The 21,333-nt window shown below is 37.4% G+C and overlaps 1 long non-coding RNA gene across 2 annotated transcripts; it reads right to left on the bottom strand.

Annotated features, from left to right (window-relative positions):
* Nucleotides 1-475: 475 nt before the first annotated feature.
* On the bottom strand, nucleotides 476-20,980 carry LOC145801148 (uncharacterized). Of its 2 annotated transcripts, XR_014342137.1 has the most exons (3): nucleotides 20,696-20,980; nucleotides 1,180-1,408; nucleotides 476-756 (listed from the first exon to the last, which is right to left on the bottom strand). It is a non-coding gene; the product is annotated as an uncharacterized LOC145801148 (long non-coding RNA). The 2 variants fall into 2 exon arrangements; XR_014342138.1 differs by lacking the exon at nucleotides 1,180-1,408.
* Between the last annotated feature and the right edge of the window lie 353 nt (nucleotides 20,981-21,333).

Genomic DNA, 21,333 nt, shown 5'->3' with positions numbered 1-21,333 from the left:
ATAACCCTTGCCAATCACCAGAAATACCAAGTTCTTTTACACAAGCCCATGCTGCAGTAAAGATTCCCAATCTGGAGCATGTTATTGGCTCAACCACAAATCTGACTATTGTATAAATGGGATTTTCATGTCATAATATCTCCTTAAAACTCCAGCTTCACTAGATAATGATCTCCAACAGTACATAATAACCACCCATGGGCTAATCACCAAGAACTATCCCGCAGTGAACTCTTTGCAGCACATTAACACTGAATCAGTTAATTTATAAGTGAACCCCACATTAGTTCATTAAAGCAAAAGTAATCAAACTTCCAAGATGGAGAACAAAGAGCAGAGAAACACAAGTTTTGGAAGCCATGGAATCTCTCAAGTGTATTAGAAACTAAAATAAGATATAAATTGTACCAGTCATTTCTTATCAAAGATGCCATTACCAACTATACTCGGAATGCCACAAGTTTAACACCAATAATAGAGAATCTCAAGATTCTAAGGCTTCACACAATCCTCATATAAAACTGCAATGCTTTTACAAGAAAATTGAGTTCTCTGAAAAAATTAAACTCCACAGAACAAGGTCCTAAGATAATTCTGCAGCTTTATTAACAAAGTACCCTAAAGTTTGCTCTCCCAATATAAACGCCAACATATAAGACACCGCAACCGGAGCAGATGACTATAGTGAAACTTGATGAGCACACCAAACTTCAGACTCAAATCTGTTCGTCAGTAGTCCAAATTACCTAAAGGGCCCTGCAATACCATTTGCAATTCAATGCTGTTAAAGAAGCAATGCTAACTATTATATCCACCAAATTTAGTGTCCTATATATGGCCAGTGACTAAGTAACCAAAGTTTTCAAAACTATTCTGCAACATGTCATTAGAAAAATACGAAAGGGTAGAAAATTAAGTTTTGTACGCAACCAAAGCCATGTTACCACACAGTAAAAAGGCTCAACAAAAATACACAAGAAAAAGTATGTAAATCTCTAAAAAAAAACACTTTGGGATGGAGAAAATGGACAAAACAGACTTGCATTTCCAGAGTATAAAAGATGGGTTCCTTTTGAAAACACAAATTTGTCAGATAGAAAAACAGGAGGAGAGAACAGGAGGAGGAGAAGGAGCAAGAGGAGGAGGAGGAGATAAGGTCCCGATATCAAGAATTCCCACCTGCAGATGTAAAGTAATTATGCCCTCATTCCAAAGCCTCCAATTAACTAACGTTCATTACAATTACAAGAGATGTGAACAAGAATGACACACCATTAGAGTCCCCAGAGCTCAAAAACTCAACTCAACTCAACAAACCCTTAGACCACAGCTATTAGGTCCAGTTATATGTATCCTACTACATCTTCAGGGACATATCCTCCACTTAATTATACCAGCGTCTAAAAACCTGCATAATAATAACCATCTAAACCTAGTTTCCGGAAATGTAATCTAGAGCAGTGCTAGCACCAAGAGTATGTTTAAACTTGGTGAAAAAAATCAACAAAAAAAAAAAGCTGCGGCAAGATGATATTACCCAAAAAAATACAACAAATGACTTGGCTATAAAATGGCACTTGTGCCATAACAAAGATGATAATAACAATTTAGATTATTTCCTTCCATAAAATTATAATCTTGGTCACTTAACATACAACTTAAATAAATGTTCATCAGTTTTCAAAATCCATACATAATGAGGAATTAATCACGGTTATTCAATGCATACAAACCAACACTGCATCAGTGTCCTAAAAAGAACATTCAGATCAGATAATGTCATCTAGATGTCAAATACATAGACAAGTTATACATATTTGGTAAATGATAGAAACATACAGCACGGAAATTTCAAAAAAGGGCCCCAGTTCAAAGTCACCAGGAAAGATGAGGTTTAGTAATTTAAAGGCCAACACCCTAATTTAAAATAGAAAACTAGATCCTAACAAAAGAAGAAACTAAATATTTATTAAGTCCTAACTAAAAATAAATAAACACAAATATTAAATACATAAAATTACAGTTATATAATTGTAATACCAAAATGGGCACATGCGCGTTCCTCATCAGACCACTTCCATAGTTAGGGAGGGGAGAGCTAAGAACAAATGGAAGACAGTGAGGATGTTGGTTTCTTCGGGCATGATTTGGATAATTTGGGTGAAAAGGAATTAAAAGGTTTTTAATGGTATGGAGAAACCAATTACTGGTCGGTAGATTTATTGATCCTAGACATGTATCTTGAAAAAACTAAAAATTAATTGGGTTTAGAAAATGGGAAAAAATAAATAAATAAATAAATCATCATCTTATTTTTAAAAAAATTAAAATATCTTTTATTTAGGTGTTTAATAGTGTCATACTCAAGGTTCTGAAAAGCCGTTGCGGTCGCTGTAACGGTGGCGGTGGCACGGTTGCGGGGTGTAAAGGCCATAGCGTAACGGTTGTGGTAACCGGAACCGTGAATTTTTTTATTTTTCGCATAATTTAAAAAAAAACTTACCGATACGCATATTTTTTTTTCCATAATCTTATTTATGGGATTTTAAAATAAATATTGATCAATTTTTATAAATTTTTAAATATGATCCAATATATTTCATATTTTTAAATCACTATAAATTGAGTTTTTTTCATTTTATTTTAATAATTAATGACTTTATATGTCATAAATCTATATTACGCTTGTGGCAACAAAAAAATATATATATATTATTGGATTTAGATGTATAAAATTATTTTCTTAATTATTATACTTGTGGAAGCATATGCAACTTATAGCGATCCCGGTATTCCCTGCTATTGTTTAACCGTAATCCGGACTCGGTTCCGTGGATTCGTTGTTGTTTTATTCTCATTTCTATCCCTTACTCTTTGTGTTAGAGTTTTGGGTTGTGTTGGGCAAGTTGGGAATAAGTTGGTTGTGTTTTAAAACTTAGAATTTTTGCCCAGGTTTTGGTCTCTACGCTCGAGCGGCGATTTGACGCTCGAGCGGGTTTTTGTTGTTGCCTTTCCGCTCGAGCGGCAGTTGGGACGCTCGAGCGTGAATTTCCTCCTCTCAGCATTTTGGTCGTCTGCAGAAAATTCTGGGAGAGTGCATCCGGCGCTCGAGCGGATCTTTGGACGCTCGAGCGTGAACCTGTGTCTGACGCTCGAGCGGGGTGTTGTACGCTCGAGCGGACCTGTTTTATATCAGTCCGTGAAATCATTTTTTTGATCACTTTTTGATTTCCTTTCTCTCTCTTACTTTTTCAAAACCTCCATTGGAGAGCACCTCACTCTAAAACCTAACTTCTCTCTTAGGATTGATCTGGCTAGAGTGTTTTCCCCACCTTGGGCCTTTGTAAGAAGTGTGTTGATCGTCGAGGGCTTCGTTGTGATTCAAGAAATTTGGGATATGGAGCACTTCCGAGTTTTACTCATCTTCTCCTTGAGTTCTACATTTGAGGTAGGGATTCTCCTTGTTCTTTTTCAATACTTCGTCTATAGATAGACATGTGGTAATTTTGTATTGCATAAAAATCATATCCATGTTGGATTTGTTTGAAATCATGGGAAGGAACCTAGGGTTGGGTATTTGAAAATGGTTATGTTATCATTGAGAGTTGTTTTGGGCTAATTGGAGTGTAAATTAGCATGTTGTAGTTGATAAAGGAAAAAGGCCTAAATCATATTTTGATTGATAAATTAAAATGGAGAATAATGAACCTAAATTGTAACTCTCTACTGTTGATGTGAGTGGGTGAAGGTGTTAATGCCTAAGGGGTTAACTTTGGCTTTGAAATGGGTTTGAAATGTATGTAGTGTACTAATGTGAGTTATGGCTTCCTTATTGGTAGAAATCGGTTTTTGTAAAATAAAAGGGATGGGTTTGGTTTTGTGACAACTAAAGAGACGGAGTTGGTTTTGTTAAAACAAAGAGGGAAGTGGAACTTGTTTTGTGAAATGGGAAAAGTGTTTTGAAATACGTATGAAAATTGGATTATTGTTTCATGAGTGTTGAACACACACATGTGTGGAATTGTATCTTGAACTACCATGTTAATGTTGTTGTCGGGTTTGTGGTCTCATAGTAATTGAGTCTTTAATAGGTGTATTAAATATTTGCATCTAGAGGTTTTATCCTTGGTCATCGGTGGAGGATGACGTGGTTGTGTTGAATTGCTGTGTATGTCATACACCATTGTTGATTGAACATTATATGTAATGAAATGCTGAATTACATTATATTTGTATACTGGTTTGGGAGAAGAGAGGGGTTGTACTCCAGTGTGTGTGAGAAGATAGGGGATGGACTCCACACACTTATGTGTTCAGCGCTTATAATCAAAGGTATCATACCCTTCCAGCTAGCGCCTGGAGAACTGACGCGCTGATAATCTAAGGTACCATACCCTTCCAGCTAGCTCCTGGTAAACTGGTAGATTGTGGTGAGAAGTGTATCTTTGGCTTACTACGCATATAGCTAGTAGTGCAGTGTTGTTTTGTTATTGTTTCAGTGTATCTGGAAACATTGTGGATGGTATTTGTTACAGTGTTGGAGGGACGAGTTGACTCATTGATTGATTTTATGTATGTAGTTGAGTTGTTATCTTTTTTATAGAGGTGTGCATGGATAATTATGATATAATTGGAATTGCATTGAAATGCCAAATATGTTTTGAAAAGGCACATTTGTTGTATGTGTGGCAAATGGAAGAGTAATGGGTTTAGTGAATCTATGTTTCTAAGTAGTTGTTAATGTTATAAAAGATTGGGAACGGGGGTTAATGAAAGGAAAAAGGGAGGATAAATCGCTTATAGCGGTGAATTAAATGATTGTTTTCAAGAAAAGTTCATATATATATATATATATATATTTTGTATAAACTGTCACATTATTATTCTAGTATGAGAATGGGTGTTCATGATCATAGCTATCTGTAATGTTGTTATTGTTAAGGAGCATGTTGAGTTCCCTACTGGACTATATGTTCATCCCACGTTGTTGAATCTTTTTCAGGTGTTTAGCAGGGTGTGCTACAAGATTTGGATCTTCTTATATGTTGGCCACGGGGCCTTAGTTATGTTGGCGGAATGCCATTGTTGTAAAGGGTTACACCCTTCTTCTTGTACTTTTAATGATGTAAGCCCAAGGGCAATTTATTAAGTTAGTTCATGTAATGTTTACTTTGCATATGAATGAGAGTATTGTTAATCATTTCTACGGATTGAATGTATGAGTTTATTTCCGCATGTTATCTCTGAAATTGGATTAAGTTAAAGAATTTGGTAATGACTCCGAGTAATAAAAAGTGGGGCGTGACAACTTGGTATCAGAGCGAGCCGGGTTTGAATACTTTGGGCTTGTGGGAAGTGTTTTTTTACCACAGTGGGTTTACTACGTATTGTGAGGACGTTGCATATAGATATCATGAAAGTTAGGACTTATGTGTTGCATTTATGTGAGCATGGGATTTAGTCTCTCGGATAGTATTCATAACCGGTGAACTTGCTTTGAGGTCCTTTTGGAAACACGCCTGATCAACGTGGTTTCTGATGGGAATTCCTGGAGAGTTCCGGGATGAGTGGCTATCTTTGTAGACTTGATTCAATTATGTGTTTATATGTTTAGATGTTTATATGCAATAGAGGTGTATATCTTGTGACTTAGTAGTGGAGTGTGCCTCGGAGAAGGCTATTGTGTTGTACACTAAGCGTAGTTATTGCTTTTGTGCTTTATAGGATGTCTACACGAGGAAGTAGAGGACGGTTGAGTAGTAGGAGTGTCGGTAGAGGCACAACAGTTCCTTTAGTACCTGCCGTTGCAGCATCGGCTGTCGGCGAGGATGTCGCACGTGAGATTGTGAGAGCTATACAAGACGCCCTAGCTCGCACTGGGGGCGGCAGTGGGCATGCTCTCAAGCTTACTAAGGAGTTTTTCCGCTCCGGCCCACCAGAGTTTGCGGGGGAGGCTAAACCGTTGGAGGCAGAAAGTTGGTTGGAACAGATTACCAAGACTCTTGATATGCTCAGAGTCGAAGATGAGGAGTTGAGGATTTCTTTGGCGACTTTTCAATTGAAGAGTGATGCGAGTTATTGGTGGAAGTATGCTAAGAATACCGTAGGTAGCACGTCGGTTGCTTTTACCGAGGCCTTTTTGGCCAAGTATTTCCCTCCTTCTGCTCGGGAAAGGTTGAGGGATCAGTTTTTGGAGTTGCGTCAGGATGATACTCCTGTGACACAGTTGGAGATGCGGTTTGCTAGCTTGTCGAGGTTTGCTCCAGAGTTGGTGGCAACAGAGGAGCGTCGTTGTTTTGAGTTTGAAAGGCAGTTGTGTTTCAATATTCGGGAGAAGGTAGCTGGATCCTTTTGGAAGGATTATTATTATTTAGTTGAGGCAGCGGCCCATGTAGAGGCCATGGTTGCGAGTGATGATGGGATTAAGGAGGAGATTATAGTGGTAAGTCCTTCGGTTCCTAAATACTCTAGGCTCAGTAAGGGGTGGAGGCGGAAACATGCTCAGTCGGGGGCTGGTTCCTTTTCTTCGCCAGGGGTTTCAGACACTTCGGTTGGAAGGTCCGGGGAAGTGTAGGTTTCAGACCAGTCTCAGAGTAGGGGGTCTGGTGGTTGTTTCGTTTGCGGCCAGCATGGCCATGGTAGACGTTTTTGCCCTTTGCGTGTGAACTCTGCAAGTGTTTCAAAACCTAGTCAGACTCAGTCGTACCCGTCCAGTCGGGGGCGCTATCAGTACCAGAAACGGTCAGGCCAGGCTTCGGGAGCCTCGCGAGGGGCGACTTATTAGTTAGTCTTATAGTATTACCCTGGAGGGGGACTTTTGTATTGTTGACCGGTGGTGTATCATATGAATCATTTTGTTGTTGACCGGTGTACTGTTGGATGCTGAGGCACCGTGTTTATGTATCGCTTATGTATGCATATTGTTGTTTGTTTAACCCTCATGCATTGGGGATTATGTGTGGAATCTCGAATCCTCTTTTTCTGCTGAGGAGTTGTGTAAGGGATCAATGATCCTGAAGTTGTTGTTTGCTTGGTATCTATGTGTAAATTTGTGTTTTGGGCCCTGCTAGTTAAGAGGTCCGTGGTGACCCCATCGATTGTATAGGGGTAGTGTTTGTATTGAGATTGGTTATCAATTGTGGGGTATGGTTTGTGAGTGAATGCTGGCAACATTCTTTGGAGGGAGAACAGTTTGAGTTCTAGAGTAATGAGAATAGCGTTGGTCAAAATTGTCCTTCGTGATTGGGTTGTTGAAATTGAGGTTTACCAAGTCGGTTTTTGGTCGAGGAGATGAGTAGGCTTACTACGTAGCCATGGGGGGGGGGGGGGGAAATAGTAATTCCCTTAGACATAGTGTTGGTGTGGTTTGATTTTAGGAGATCCAGTGAGATTCCAAAATTTGGGGGTTTGTGTGGGGAACTCCGTGTGTGGGGTTAGTGGCACATCAGTGGGTGGATTACTGAGTGTGGAGTTTATTGAGTTGATTAGTCAGCTCACTGGTATAGGGTTTTGGGTTGACCTTGGTCACCGTGAAGTTAGTCTCATTCGTTGTAGACTTTGTGTGTTGAGTGAGGAAAACCGAAACTAATCATCCGGTTGTGTCATTGAATATGACGGTTATAATAGTACAGCAAATTTGTGCATTGAATGATCATTGTAAATGATTGGATTTTTTTTTTTTACATTATATATGTATATTGTTTGGGAGGAGATAGGGGATGGACTCCGACGATACAGCACCAAAATGTGTATCTATTGAAAGATTGATATAGCTTATATGCTTGTCTATGGTGAAGTGAAAAATGTTTTATATGGGTTACTATCTCATTTAATTTGTTGGCCAGGTTCTGAGCCAGGTGTATGTTATTAAACTGATTAAGTAAAGGGAGGCCGGCTGAAATTGCAAAACTGTGAATTTCTTATGCCTTTTGTGTTGATAATACTGTTGTTATTTCTATTAACTATCATTATAGAAATGTTTTGTTCCATGTTGGTTGTGACATCACTGTGTGAGTGATGGTTGTTGATGGTCTTGTTTTGGAAAAGAAACGGAAAACAAAATTTTCCTAGTGTTTGGGCCATCTAAATGTGTTGTTGAGAGATTGATTTAATTCAAGGGTTTTGAGGAATTTCAAATGAATGATTTTTGGCAAATAAATGATGGATGACTGTGTTTTAGATAACACCGTGTTGGTGAAAAATGTATACAAAGTTTTTGAGTGTCGCATGGAAAATGCAAAATTTATTTCGCAATGTCAGCATTGAAAATTTGGCTATCTTTGAGAAATGTCTCTTGAGCAAGAAAATGTTTTCTTATTATTTACTCCAAAAGTTGTTTGGGTCGTGTTGTTGCATAGTGACTTAGCTTGAAGCGCTGGTCAGATGTGAGTAAACTGTTTCAGAAGGGTTGATTTTGTTGTGGCTTTTATGCCTACAGTGTTGTCATTTGGAACGTGTTCCCTCGGTTTGTCTCTTCCTTGGTAAGAGTGGATTAAAGGTTTGTAGTGAGAGTAGTTTCTTTCCTAGTACTCGGGTGTTGGTGTTGTGTGATCAGTTGGCCTTGTGTTTTGGTGTATCCTTAAATTTCGAGGACGAAATTCTTTAAGGGGGGGAGGTTATAGCGATCCCGGTATTCCCTGCTATTGTTTAACCGTAATCCGGACTTGGTTCCGTGGATTCGTTGTTGTTTTATTCTCATTTCTATCCCTTACTCTTTGTGTTAGAGTTTTGGGTTGTGTTGGGCAAGTTGGGAATAAGTTGGTTGTGTTTTAAAACTTAGAATTTTTGCCCAGGTTTTGGTCTCTACGCTCGAGCGGCGATTTGACGCTCGAGCGGGTTTTTGTTGTTGCCTTTCCGCTCGAGCGGCAGTTGGGACGCTCGAGCGTGAATTTCCTCCTCTCAGCATTTTGGTCGTCTGCAGAAAATTCTGGGAGAGTGCATCCGGCGCTCGAGCGGATCTTTGGACGCTCGAGCGTGAACCTTTGTCTGACGCTCGAGCGGGGTGTTGTACGCTCGAGCGGACCTGTTTTATATCAGTCCGTGAAATCATTTTTTTGATCACTTTTTGATTTCCTTTCTCTCTCTTACTTTTTCAAAACCTCCATTGGAGAGCACCTCACTCTAAAACCTAACTTCTCACTTAGGATTGATCTAGCTAGAGTGTTTTCCCCACCTTGGGCCTTTGTAAGAAGTGTGTTGATCGTCGAGGGCTTCGTTGTGATCCAAGAAATTTGGGATTTGGAGCACTTCCAAGTTTTACTTATCTTCTCCTTTAGTTCTACATTTGAGGTAGGGATTCTCCTTGTTCTTTTTCAATACTTCGTCTATAGATAGACATGTGGTAATTTTGTATTGCATAAAAATCATATCCATGTTGGATTTGTTTGAAATCATGGGAAGGAACCTAGGGTTGGGTATTTGAAAATGGTTATGTTATCATTGAGAGTTGTTTTGGGCTAATTGGAGTGTAAATTAGCATGTTGTAGTTGATAAAGGAAAAAGGCCTAAATCATATTTTGATTGATAAATTAAAATGGAGAATAATGAACCTAAATTGTAACTCTCTACTGTTGATGTGAGTGGGTGAAGGTGTTAATGCCTAAGGGGTTAACTTTGGCTTTGAAATGGATTTGAAATGTATGTAGTGTACTAATGTGAGTTATGGCTTCCTTATTGGTAGAAATCGGTTTTTGTAAAATAAAAGGGATGGGTTTGGTTTTGTGACAACTAAAGAGACGGAGTTGGTTTTGTTAAAACAAAGAGGGAAGTGGAACTTGTTTTGTGAAATGGAAAAAGTGTTTTGAAATACGTATGAAAATTGGATTATTGTTTCATGAGTGTTGAACACACACATGTGTGGAATTGTATCTTGAACTACCATGTTAATGTTGTTGTCGAGTTTGTGGTCTCATAGTAATTGAGTCTTTAATAGGTGTATTAAATATTTGCATCTAGAGGTTTTATCCTTGGTCATCGGTGGAGGATAACGTGGTTGTGTTGAATTGCTGTGTATGTCATACACCATTGTTGATTGAACATTATATGTAATGAAATGCTGAATTACATTATATTTGTATACTGGTTTGGGAGAAGAGAGGGGTTGTACTCCAGTGTGTGTGAGAAGATAGGGGATGGACTCCACACACTTATGTGTTCAGCGCTTATAATCAAAGGTATCATACCCTTCCAGCTAGCGCCTGGAGAACTGACGCGCTGATAATCTAAGGTACCATACCCTTCCAGCTAGCTCCTGGTAAACTGGTAGATTGTGGTGAGAAGTGTATCTTTGGCTTACTACGCATATAGCTAGTAGTGCAGTGTTGTTTTGTTATTGTTTCAGTGTATCTGGAAACATTGTGGATGGTATTTGTTACAGTGTTGGAGGGACGAGTTGACTCATTGATTGATTTTATGTATGTAGTTGAGTTGTTATCTTTTTTATAGAGGTGTGCATGGATAATTATGATATAATTGGAATTGCATTGAAATGCCAAATATGTTTTGAAAAGGCACATTTGTTGTATGTGTGGCAAATGGAAGAGTAATGGGTTTAGTGAATCTATGTTTCTAAGTAGTTGATAATGTTATAAAAGATTGGGAACGGGGGTTAATGAAAGGAAAAAGGGAGGATAAATCGCTTATAGCGGTGAATTAAATGATTGTTTTCAAGAAAAGTTCATATATATATATATATATATTTTGTATAAACTGTCACATTATTATTCTAGTATGAGAATGGGTGTTCATGATCATAGCTATCTGTAATGTTGTTATTGTTAAGGAGCATGTTGAGTTCCCTACTGGACTATATGTTCATCCCACGTTGTTGAATCTTTTTCAGGTGTTTAGCAGGGTGTGCTACAAGATTTGGATCTTCTTATATGTTGGCCACGGGGCCTTAGTTATGTTGGCGGAATGCCATTGTTGTAAAGGGTTACACCCTTCTTCTTGTACTTTTAATGATGTAAGCCCAAGGGCAATTTATTAAGTTAGTTCATGTAATGTTTACTTTGCATATGAATGAGAGTATTGTTAATCATTTCTACGGATTGAATGTATGAGTTTATTTCCGCATGTTATCTCTGAAATTGGATTAAGTTAAAGAATTTGGTAATGACTCCGAGTAATAAAAAGTGGGGCGTGACAACTTGGTATCAGAGCGAGCCGGGTTTGAATACTTTGGGCTTGTGGGAAGTGGTTTTTTACCACAGTGGGTTTACTACGTATTGTGAGGACGTTGCATATAGATATCATGAAAGTTAGGACTTATGTGTTGCATTTATGTGAGCATGGGATTTAGTCTCTCGGATAGTATTCATAACCGGTGAACTTGCTTTGAGGTCCTTTTGGAAACACGCCTGATCAACGTGGTTTCTGATGGGAATTCCTGGAGAGTTCCGGGATGAGTGGCTATCTTTGTAGACTTGATTCGATTATGTGTTTATATGTTTAGATGTTTATATGCAATAGAGGTGTATATCTTGTGACTTAGTAGTGGAGTGTGCCTCGGAGAAGGCTATTGTGTTGTACACTAAGCGTAGTTATTGCTTTTGTGCTTTATAGGATGTCTACACGAGGAAGTAGAGGACGGTTGAGTAGTAGGAGTGTCGGTAGAGGCACAACAGTTCCTTTAGTACCTGCCGTTGCAGCATCGGCTGTCGGCGAGGATGTCGCACGTGAGATTGTGAGAGCTATACAAGACGCCCTAGCTCGCACTGGGGGCGGCAGTGGGCATGCTCTCAAGCTTACTAAGGAGTTTTTCCGCTCCGGCCCACCAGAGTTTGCGGGGGAGGCTAAACCGTTGGAGGCAGAAAGTTGGTTGGAACAGATTACCAAGACTCTTGATATGCTCAGAGTCGAAGATGAGGAGTTGAGGATTTCTTTGGCGACTTTTCAATTGAAGAGTGATGCGAGTTATTGGTGGAAGTATGCTAAGAATACCGTAGGTAGCACGTCGGTTGCTTTTACCGAGGCCTTTTTGGCCAAGTATTTCCCTCCTTCTGCTCGGGAAAGGTTGAGGGATCAGTTTTTGGAGTTGCGTCAGGATGATACTCCTGTGACACAGTTTGAGATGCGGTTTGCTAGCTTGTCGAGGTTTGCTCCAGAGTTGGTGGCAACAGAGGAGCGTCGTTGTTTTGAGTTTGAAAGGCAGTTGTGTTTCAATATTCGGGAGAAGGTAGCTGGATCCTTTTGGAAGGATTATTATTATTTAGTTGAGGCAGCGGCCCATGTAGAGGCCATGGTTGCGAGTGATGATGGGATTAAGGAGGAGATTATAGTGGTAAGTCCTTCGGTTCCTAAATACTCTAGGTTCAGTAAGGGGTGGAGGCGGAAACATGCTCAGTCGGGGGCTGGTTCCTTTTCTTCGCCAGGGGTTTCAGACACTTCGGTTGGAAGGTCCGGGGAAGTGCAGGTTTCAGACCAGTCTCAAAGTAGGGGGTCTGGTGGTTGTTTCGTTTGCGGCCAGCATGGCCATGGTAGACGTTTTTGCCCTTTGCGTGTGAACTCTGCAAGTGTTTCAAAACCTAGTCAGACTCAGTCGTACCCGTCCAGTCGGGGGCGCTATCAGTACCAGAAACGGTCAGGCCAGGCTTCGGGAGCCTCGCGAGGGGCGACTTATTAGTTAGTCTTATAGTATTACCCTGGAGGGGGACTTTTGTATTGTTGACAGGTGGTGTATCATATGAATCATTTTGTTGTTGACCGGTGTACTGTTGGATGCTGAGGCACCGTGTTTATGTATCGCTTATGTATGCATATTGTTGTTTGTTTAACCCTCATGCATTGGGGATTATGTGTGGAATCTCGAATCCTCTTTTTCTGCTGAGGAGTTGTGTAAGGGATCAATGATCCTGAAGTTGTTGTTTGCTTGGTATCTATGTGTAAATTTGTGTTTTGGGCCCTGCTAGTTAAGAGGTCCGTGGTGACCCCATCGATTGTATAGGGGTAGTGTTTGTATTGAGATTGGTTATCAATTGTGGGGTATGGTTTGTGAGTGAATGCTGGCAACATTCTTTGGAGGGAGAACAGTTTGAGTTCTAGAGTAATGAGAATAGCGTTGGTCAAAATTGTCCTTCGTGATTGGGTTGTTGAAATTGAGGTTTACCAAGTCGGTTTTTGGTCGAGGAGATGAGTAGGCTTACTACGTAGCCATGGGGGGGGGGGGAAATAGTAATTCCCTTAGACATAGTGTTGGTGTGGTTTGATTTTAGGAGATCCAGTGAGATTCCAAAATTTGGGGGTTTGTGTGGGGAGCTCCGTGTGTGGGGTTAGTGGCACATCAGTGGGTGGATTACTGAGTGTGGAGTTTATTGAGTTGATTAGTCAGCTCACTGGTATAGGGTTTTGGGTTGACCTTGGTCACCGTGAAGTTAGTCTCATTCGTTGTAGACTTTGTGTGTTGAGTGAGGAAAACCGAAACTAATCATCCGGTTGTGTCATTGAATATGACGGTTATAATAATACAGCAAATTTGTGCATTGAATGATCATTGTAAATGATTGGATTTTTTTTTTTTACATTATATATGTATATTGTTTGGGAGGAGATAGGGGATGGACTCCGACGATACAGCACCAAAATGTGTATCTATTGAAAGATTGATATAGCTTATATGCTTGTCTATGGTGAAGTGAAAAATGTTTTATATGGGTTACTATCTCATTTAATTTGTTGGCCAGGTTCTGAGCCAGGTGTATGTTATTAAACTGATTAAGTAAAGGGAGGCCGGCTGAAATTGCAAAACTGTGAATTTCTTATGCCTTTTGTGTTGATAATACTGTTGTTATTTCTATTAACTATTATTATAGAAATGTTTTGTTCCATGTTGGTTGTGACATCACTGTGTGAGTGATGGTTGTTGATGGTCTTGTTTTGGAAAAGAAACGGAAAACAAAATTTTCCTAGTGTTTGGGCCATCTAAATGTGTTGTTGAGAGATTGATTTAATTCAAGGGTTTTGAGGAATTTCAAATGAATGATTTTTGGCAAATAAATGATGGATGACTGTGTTTTAGATAACACCGTGTTGGTGAAAAATGTATACAAAGTTTTTGAGTTTCGCATGGAAAATGCAAAATTTATTTCGCAATGTCAGCATTGAAAATTTGGCTATCTTTGAGAAATGTCTCTTGAGCAAGAAAATGTTTTCTTATTATTTACTCCAAAAGTTGTTTGGGTCGTGTTGTTGCATAGTGACTTAGCTTGAAGCGCTGGTCAGATGTGAGTAAACTGTTTCAGAAGGGTTGATTTTGTTGTGGCTTTTATGCCTACAGTGTTGTCATTTGGAACGTGTTCCCTCGGTTTGTCTCTTCCTTGGTAAGAGTGGATTAAAGGTTTGTAGTGAGAGTAGTTTCTTTCCTAGTACTCGGGTGTTGGTGTTGTGTGATCAGTTGGCCTTGTGTTTTGGTGTATCCTTAAATTTCGAGGACGAAATTCTTTAAGGGGGGGAGGTTATAGCGATCCCGGTATTCCCTGCTATTGTTTAACCGTAATCCGGACTTGGTTCCGTGGATTCGTTGTTGTTTTATTCTCATTTCTATCCCTTACTCTTTGTGTTAGAGTTTTGGGTTGTGTTGGGCAAGTTGGGAATAAGTTGGTTGTGTTTTAAAACTTAGAATTTTTGCCCAGGTTTTGGTCTCTACGCTCGAGCGGCGATTTGACGCTCGAGCGGGTTTTTGTTGTTGCCTTTCCGCTCGAGCGGCAGTTGGGACGCTCGAGCGTGAATTTCCTCCTCTCAGCATTTTGGTCGTCTGCAGAAAATTCTGGGAGAGTGCATCCGGCGCTCGAGCGGATCTTTGGACGCTCGAGCGTGAACCTGTGTCTGACGCTCGAGCGGGGTGTTGTACGCTCGAGCGGAACTATTTTATATCAGTCCGTGAAATCATTTTTTTGATCACTTTTTGATTTACTTTCTCTCTCTTACTTTTTCAAAACCTCCATTGGAGAGCACCTCACTCTAAAACCTAACTTCTCACTTAGGATTGATCTAGCTAGAGTGTTTTCCCCACCTTGGGCCTTTGTAAGAAGTGTGTTGATCGTCGAGGGCTTCGTTGTGATCCAAGAAATTTGGGATTTGGAGCACTTCCAAGTTTTACTTATCTTCTCCTTTAGTTCTACATTTGAGGTAGGGATTCTCCTTGTTCTTTTTCAATACTTCGTCTATAGATAGACATGTGGTAATTTTGTATTGCATAAAAATCATATCCATGTTGGATTTGTTTGAAATCATGGGAAGGAACCTAGGGTTGGGTATTTGAAAATGGTTATGTTATCATTGAGAGTTGTTTTGGGCTAATTGGAGTGTAAATTAGCATGTTGTAGTTGATAAAGGAAAAAGGCCTAAATCATATTTTGATTGATAAATTAAAATGGAGAATAATGAACCTAAATTGTAACTCTCTACTGTTGATGTGAGTGGGTGAAGGTGTTAATGCCTAAGGGGTTAACTTTGGCTTTGAAATGGATTTGAAATGTATGTAGTGTACTAATGTGAGTTATGGCTTCCTTATTGGTAGAAATCGGTTTTTGTAAAATAAAAGGGATGGGTTTGGTTTTGTGACAACTAAAGAGACGGAGTTGGTTTTGTTAAAACAAAGAGGGAAGTGGAACTTGTTTTGTGAAATGGAAAAAGTGTTTTGAAATACGTATGAAAATTGGATTATTGTTTCATGAGTGTTGAACACACACATGTGTGGAATTGTATCTTGAACTACCATGTTAATGTTGTTGTCGGGTTTGTGGTCTCATAGTAATTGAGTCTTTAATAGGTGTATTAAATATTTGCATCTAGAGGTTTTATCCTTGGTCATCGGTGGAGGATGACGTGGTTGTGTTGAATTGCTGTGTATGTCATACACCATTGTTGATTGAACATTATATGTAATGAAATGCTGAATTACATTATATTTGTATACTGGTTTGGGAGAAGAGAGGGGTTGTACTCCAGTGTGTGTGAGAAGATAGGGGATGGACACCACACACTTATGTGTTCAGCGCTTATAATCAAAGGTATCATACCCTTCCAGCTAGCGCCTGGAGAACTGACGCGCTGATAATCTAAGGTACCATACCCTTCCAACTAGCTCCTGGTAAACTGGTAGATTGTGGTGAGAAGTGTATCTTTGGCTTACTACGCATATAGCTAGTAGTGCAGTGTTGTTTTGTTATTGTTTCAGTGTATCTGGAAACATTGTGGATGGTATTTGTTACAGTGTTGGAGGGACGAGTTGACTCATTGATTGATTTTATGTATGTAGTTGAGTTGTTATCTTTTTTATAGAGGTGTGCATGGATAATTATGATATAATTGGAATTGCATTGAAATGCCAAATATGTTTTGAAAAGGCACATCTGTTGTATGTGTGGCAAATGGAAGAGTAATGGGTTTAGTGAATCTATGTTTCTAAGTAGTTGTTAATGTTATAAAATATTGGGAACGGGGGTTAATGAAAGGAAAAAGGGAGGATAAATCGCTTATAGCGGTGAATTAAATGATTGTTTTCAAGAAAAGTTCATATATATATATATATATATTTTGTATAAACTGTCACATTATTATTCTAGTATGAGAATGGGTGTTCATGATCATAGCTATCTGTAATGTTGTTATTGTTAAGGAGCATGTTGAGTTCCCTACTGGACTATATGTTCATCCCACGTTGTTGAATCTTTTTCAGGTGTTTAGCAGGGTGTGCTACAAGATTTGGATCTTCTTATATGTTGGCCACGGGGCCTTAGTTATGTTGGCGGAATGCCATTGTTGTAAAGGGTTACACCCTTCTTCTTGTACTTTTAATGATGTAAGCCCAAGGGCAATTTATTAAGTTAGTTCATGTAATGTTTACTTTGCATATGAATGAGAGTATTGTTAATCATTTCTACGGAGTGAATGTATGAGTTTATTTCCGCATGTTATCTCTGAAATTGGATTAAGTTAAAGAATTTGGTAATGACTCCGAGTAATAAAAAGTGGGGCATGACACAACTTTTAATTTGAATAGTTTTAAAAAATAAATTATACATGGTAATGTAATCATATAAAAATTAAAAATTAAAAAATAAATTATAAAGGAAATTTTTTTGTTTGGGTTTGGATCACTTGAATATTCATTCTTTTTTTAGATAACTAGTAAATAAAAATAAAATAAACTAATCAAAAAAAATTGACATGTATAAAAAATGTATTAATATATAATTATAGGTGTTATGTTTTTCTAGATATTTTACAAAAAAATCAATCACTAAACAATGACAAAAGTAAAAGAATAAATAATAACCTAAATATATATATATATATATATAAATAGATAATAACAACACTTATTATTATTTTCAAACAATATATAGATAGGCGCACACAAACAAAATGGCTGAATGATAGTAGCCGAATAAAATAGCATAGGTCTTACAGCTTTAACAAATCAATAACATGTAATTCATCTTTTCTATTCTCTCTCTATCTCTTACTCCTCCATCTTCCCTTTTCATCTTCCCTCTTCTCTCTCTATCCGTCTTCCCTCATTTTCAGTTTTTTTTTTTTGATTTTTTTCGAAAGAAGCAGTTCGGAACCGTTATGTAACTGTGCGTAACAGGCCGTTACGACTGCTACGGCAGTCGCTACGGTTGACACACCTGTGAATCTCAATCATACTGCAAAAGCGGCCGTAACGGGTGACGGTAACCACTAAAACCGTTACGTAACGGCGTTACGTAACGGTTGCGGCTGCTTTTTAAAACCTTGGTCATACTATTTATTATTTATTTTTTTCTAATTTCTGAAAACAGATTTTGAAAATGAAACCAAACAAAGCCTATATTTTTTGTTTGGTTACCATGGAAAATTGGGGAGAAAATTCACCAATTTTTTCTTGATCTTTGGATTAGAAGTGGCACAATCTTTTCTTGAAGGGAAAGCTAGGGAAAAAGCATCGGTTTTGTTTGGTTTGTGTTTTGAGATGTTATTTCAAAAATAATTTTTTGGAGAGAGTTTAGAAACTTTGAAAATTTGTTTGGTTATATATTTTGAAAATAGTTTTGAAGTTTGGAAATTTTAGATGATTTGATATTTTTTTGTAGTTGAATAGATGGGTGTGAGAGAAAAAATGATTGAGAAGGAGAGAAGAGAGAGGAGAGAGAAAAAGTGATGATTGATGTTGAGTAGAGAGAAAAGTGATTTTGGAATTTGTTTTAAAAAAAAATTCAACCAAACATGTTTTTGAAATTTTTTCTCCAAAAGCATGTTTTGAGATTCAAACCAAACATGCCCTATGGTGTGTGCAAGCATGGGCAATTTTTTTCTAAGGAACTTCATTGTATACATCGAGTATCGCTCATAAATGTAAAGCATAAAGCACATAAACCCAATTGACATGTGATAAGAAAGGTTGGTTTCCTCTTCCAGACTTGCCAATTTGCCATTTTAGAGTAACCACAAAATATCTAGTCATATGGAAAGATGGATGATTGCTTAAAATAAGTAGAAGGTTTTCAAATCCATGAGTGCAAACGTGATTGTGGTATTGTCATTCAAATGGCTTTGGAAATTTGGGGAGAAGTGCGAAGTTAGTGAAGACTCCATAATTTCATTTTCAGATGAATGATCCCTAAGCTTCCACGGCCATACGCATTTGACAAAGTAATGAAATTATGGGTACAAGATAATGACAAAATTTTACTAGTTGGCATGAGATCCTACCATTAAGATTTTGTTTACTAGATTTCTCAAAAAAAGAATGCATCATTAGTACAAATAAATGCTAGGTATATTAAAATTTTCTACCCATCTTTGCTCATCTATGGACTGTAATAGAAATCTTGAATTACTAGATAAATCAAACACTTGAATTTTGGGTGCTAGGTATATTAAATATATAGATATATATATATATATATATTTTTGATAAATAGGTATATTAAATATTTCTAACCGTCTTTGCTTATCTATTGACTGTAACAGCAGCCTTCAATTACTTGATAAATCAAACACATTATTTTTTCAGCTTAAACAAGGATTGTAACAATCCAATGCACCAAGTAATCGCCCTAGTATATTTTTTTTAATGCTTCTAGCATAATTCATCATTAAGAGTATGTATTCCCAACTAAGAATGTTGTCACAATACACAGAAATCCACATGATTGCAATTTGGATTACTGTGCCCTTGGCTTGCACATATTAGAGGTCCTTCAGTTGAAGAGGAGGTAGCAAGACATGGATTTCCTCAATCAAATTGTGCCAAAGCCTGAGATAAAAAGTGGCTACTGAACTCTTGACCAAATTGGATCAGACAAATCCAAATCTGTATATAACTGCCTTTATTGTTCACCACCCGTGATTAATTGCTGTTTATCACTACTTACATTTCCTGCCCATTTCTTACCAAATTTTTAACCAAAATAATGAATTATCCCTTGCTAGAGCATATTACCATATTATTATTCTTAGGGTCAGATTAGGATGTTCTTTAACACAATCAAAACCACTTTCACTTTTCAATATTAACAACAAAACCAAACCATGTCAGATGATGGTGGTGAGGGAAGTTAAAGACCACGGTTAATATCATAGTTGTGGTGTACAACTACATACAGCACAGTCAAATAGGCAGCTGATTTCCAGTTCACTATGAAGTTACAGCATTCTATGAAAACTTCATACTGAAAATTACAGCTTATGCAAATTACATATATCTATGATTACACCTATTTTGATCAACTTAAACCAATTAAATAAAAAACAACGCAATTTCTGCATTTAGTATGCTAATTCACTCTCCTATTTTGTACAGTTGGCTGAGAAAGCAGCAGCACGGCCACAACTAATCTTAATTTTCGCTCAAAGACTATTCCTTGAATTCATATGACCAGTGTAATCAACAAACCAAACAATCAAAATGAAACAGATTTATAGAAGATGGAACCATCAACACAATTGTGATAAGATAAATAAGAGAAACACTTGGTATCCCATAAACCAAAACCATCAGCCTCATTCTTTTACTAGAAATAATGCAATTTGCTCAAACCCTGAACTGAAGTTGTGATTTGTAACTTCTACTGCTCTAGTATAATAAAGAATCCTTTTAGTCAAAAAGTCAAAAAAACCACTAAAAAAAACTATTATCTCTACTTTTTTTCCACGTCTTTAAAATAAATAATAATAAAAAAAAAAGGTCAATTCTCAAAACAACCCTTAATTCAACCCAGCAAAGATACTAACTTTAGTCAGTATTACTACTATTTAAATCCAAAAACAAGAGTTAGCAAATCAGGGCGGAATCAAATATGCACGTCAACAATCACAAACCCAAAATGATTATTTGATTCAACTCCATTACATAATACAAACAAAAAAATTGACAACTGACACAACCATCATCATTATCATCAACTCAATCAAAGGCGGAAAAAAACTAGTCTTAAAACAGGACGAACACACACACACAAGCATATACATCAAACCCTCTCACGCTACACAGAAACGCAGATTCTCAAAAGAAACCATTGATCAACCAAAAATGCAAATCAGAATGAGAAAATATATAATGATCATAAAATCGATGAACAAATTAAACAAGAACACAATCGAATAAAAAGGCACATAAGAAAATTATATGAAAAAACATGAAATTTCACAGTAACAGTTAATGAAAGGATGATCGGTGACGGTGGTGAAGATTTCTACTGAAAAATCATACCTTTGCAGATGCCGATTACTCGTAAACGATAAACTCGAAATATAGAGACAGGTATCTGCATATCTTCTATCTAGAGAGAGAAGAAAGTAATCATTTTATTTTCTTCCTCATAAATATTATATTCAACTACACAAAAAAAAAAAAAATCTATCATATTTTTAAATATAAAAATTCTAACTTGTTAAAATAATTAAAAATTAAAAATTAAAAATCTATTAAAATAACTAATTTTTCAAACAACGCCATGAAAAACACTTCGTTAGATTGGGTGCTTTTTGCCTTGGTTGCCTACAAAATAAGTATAAATAAATAAAGATGCTGCACCGCACACCGTTAATCCAAAATTATTATTGTATGTATAATTCATATTCTCTTGATTATTAATAAATATTATTTTTTATTTTTTATTTGTCAATTATATATTTTGACTTATTTAATTATAAAAATATAATATTAGGAAATGACCATCAGCCTAACTTAATTTGATACTTTTAGATTATGAAAATATTAGTTTGTCCACAAGACAGGAGCTGAATTGAGATTTTGTGTCAATTTATCCAAAATTATTATTGGGTTGTACTCGGTATAAAAAGTTTATAGTATAATCCAGCTGGATCCACCCATTTATAATATATTAA

The sequence above is a fragment of the Camellia sinensis genome, chromosome 10 (genome assembly GCF_055761805.1).
Source record: "Camellia sinensis isolate YWXY chromosome 10, ASM5576180v1, whole genome shotgun sequence".
NCBI lineage: Eukaryota > Viridiplantae > Streptophyta > Magnoliopsida > Ericales > Theaceae > Camellia > Camellia sinensis.
This window is presented reverse-complemented; position numbering and strand designations above follow the sequence as displayed.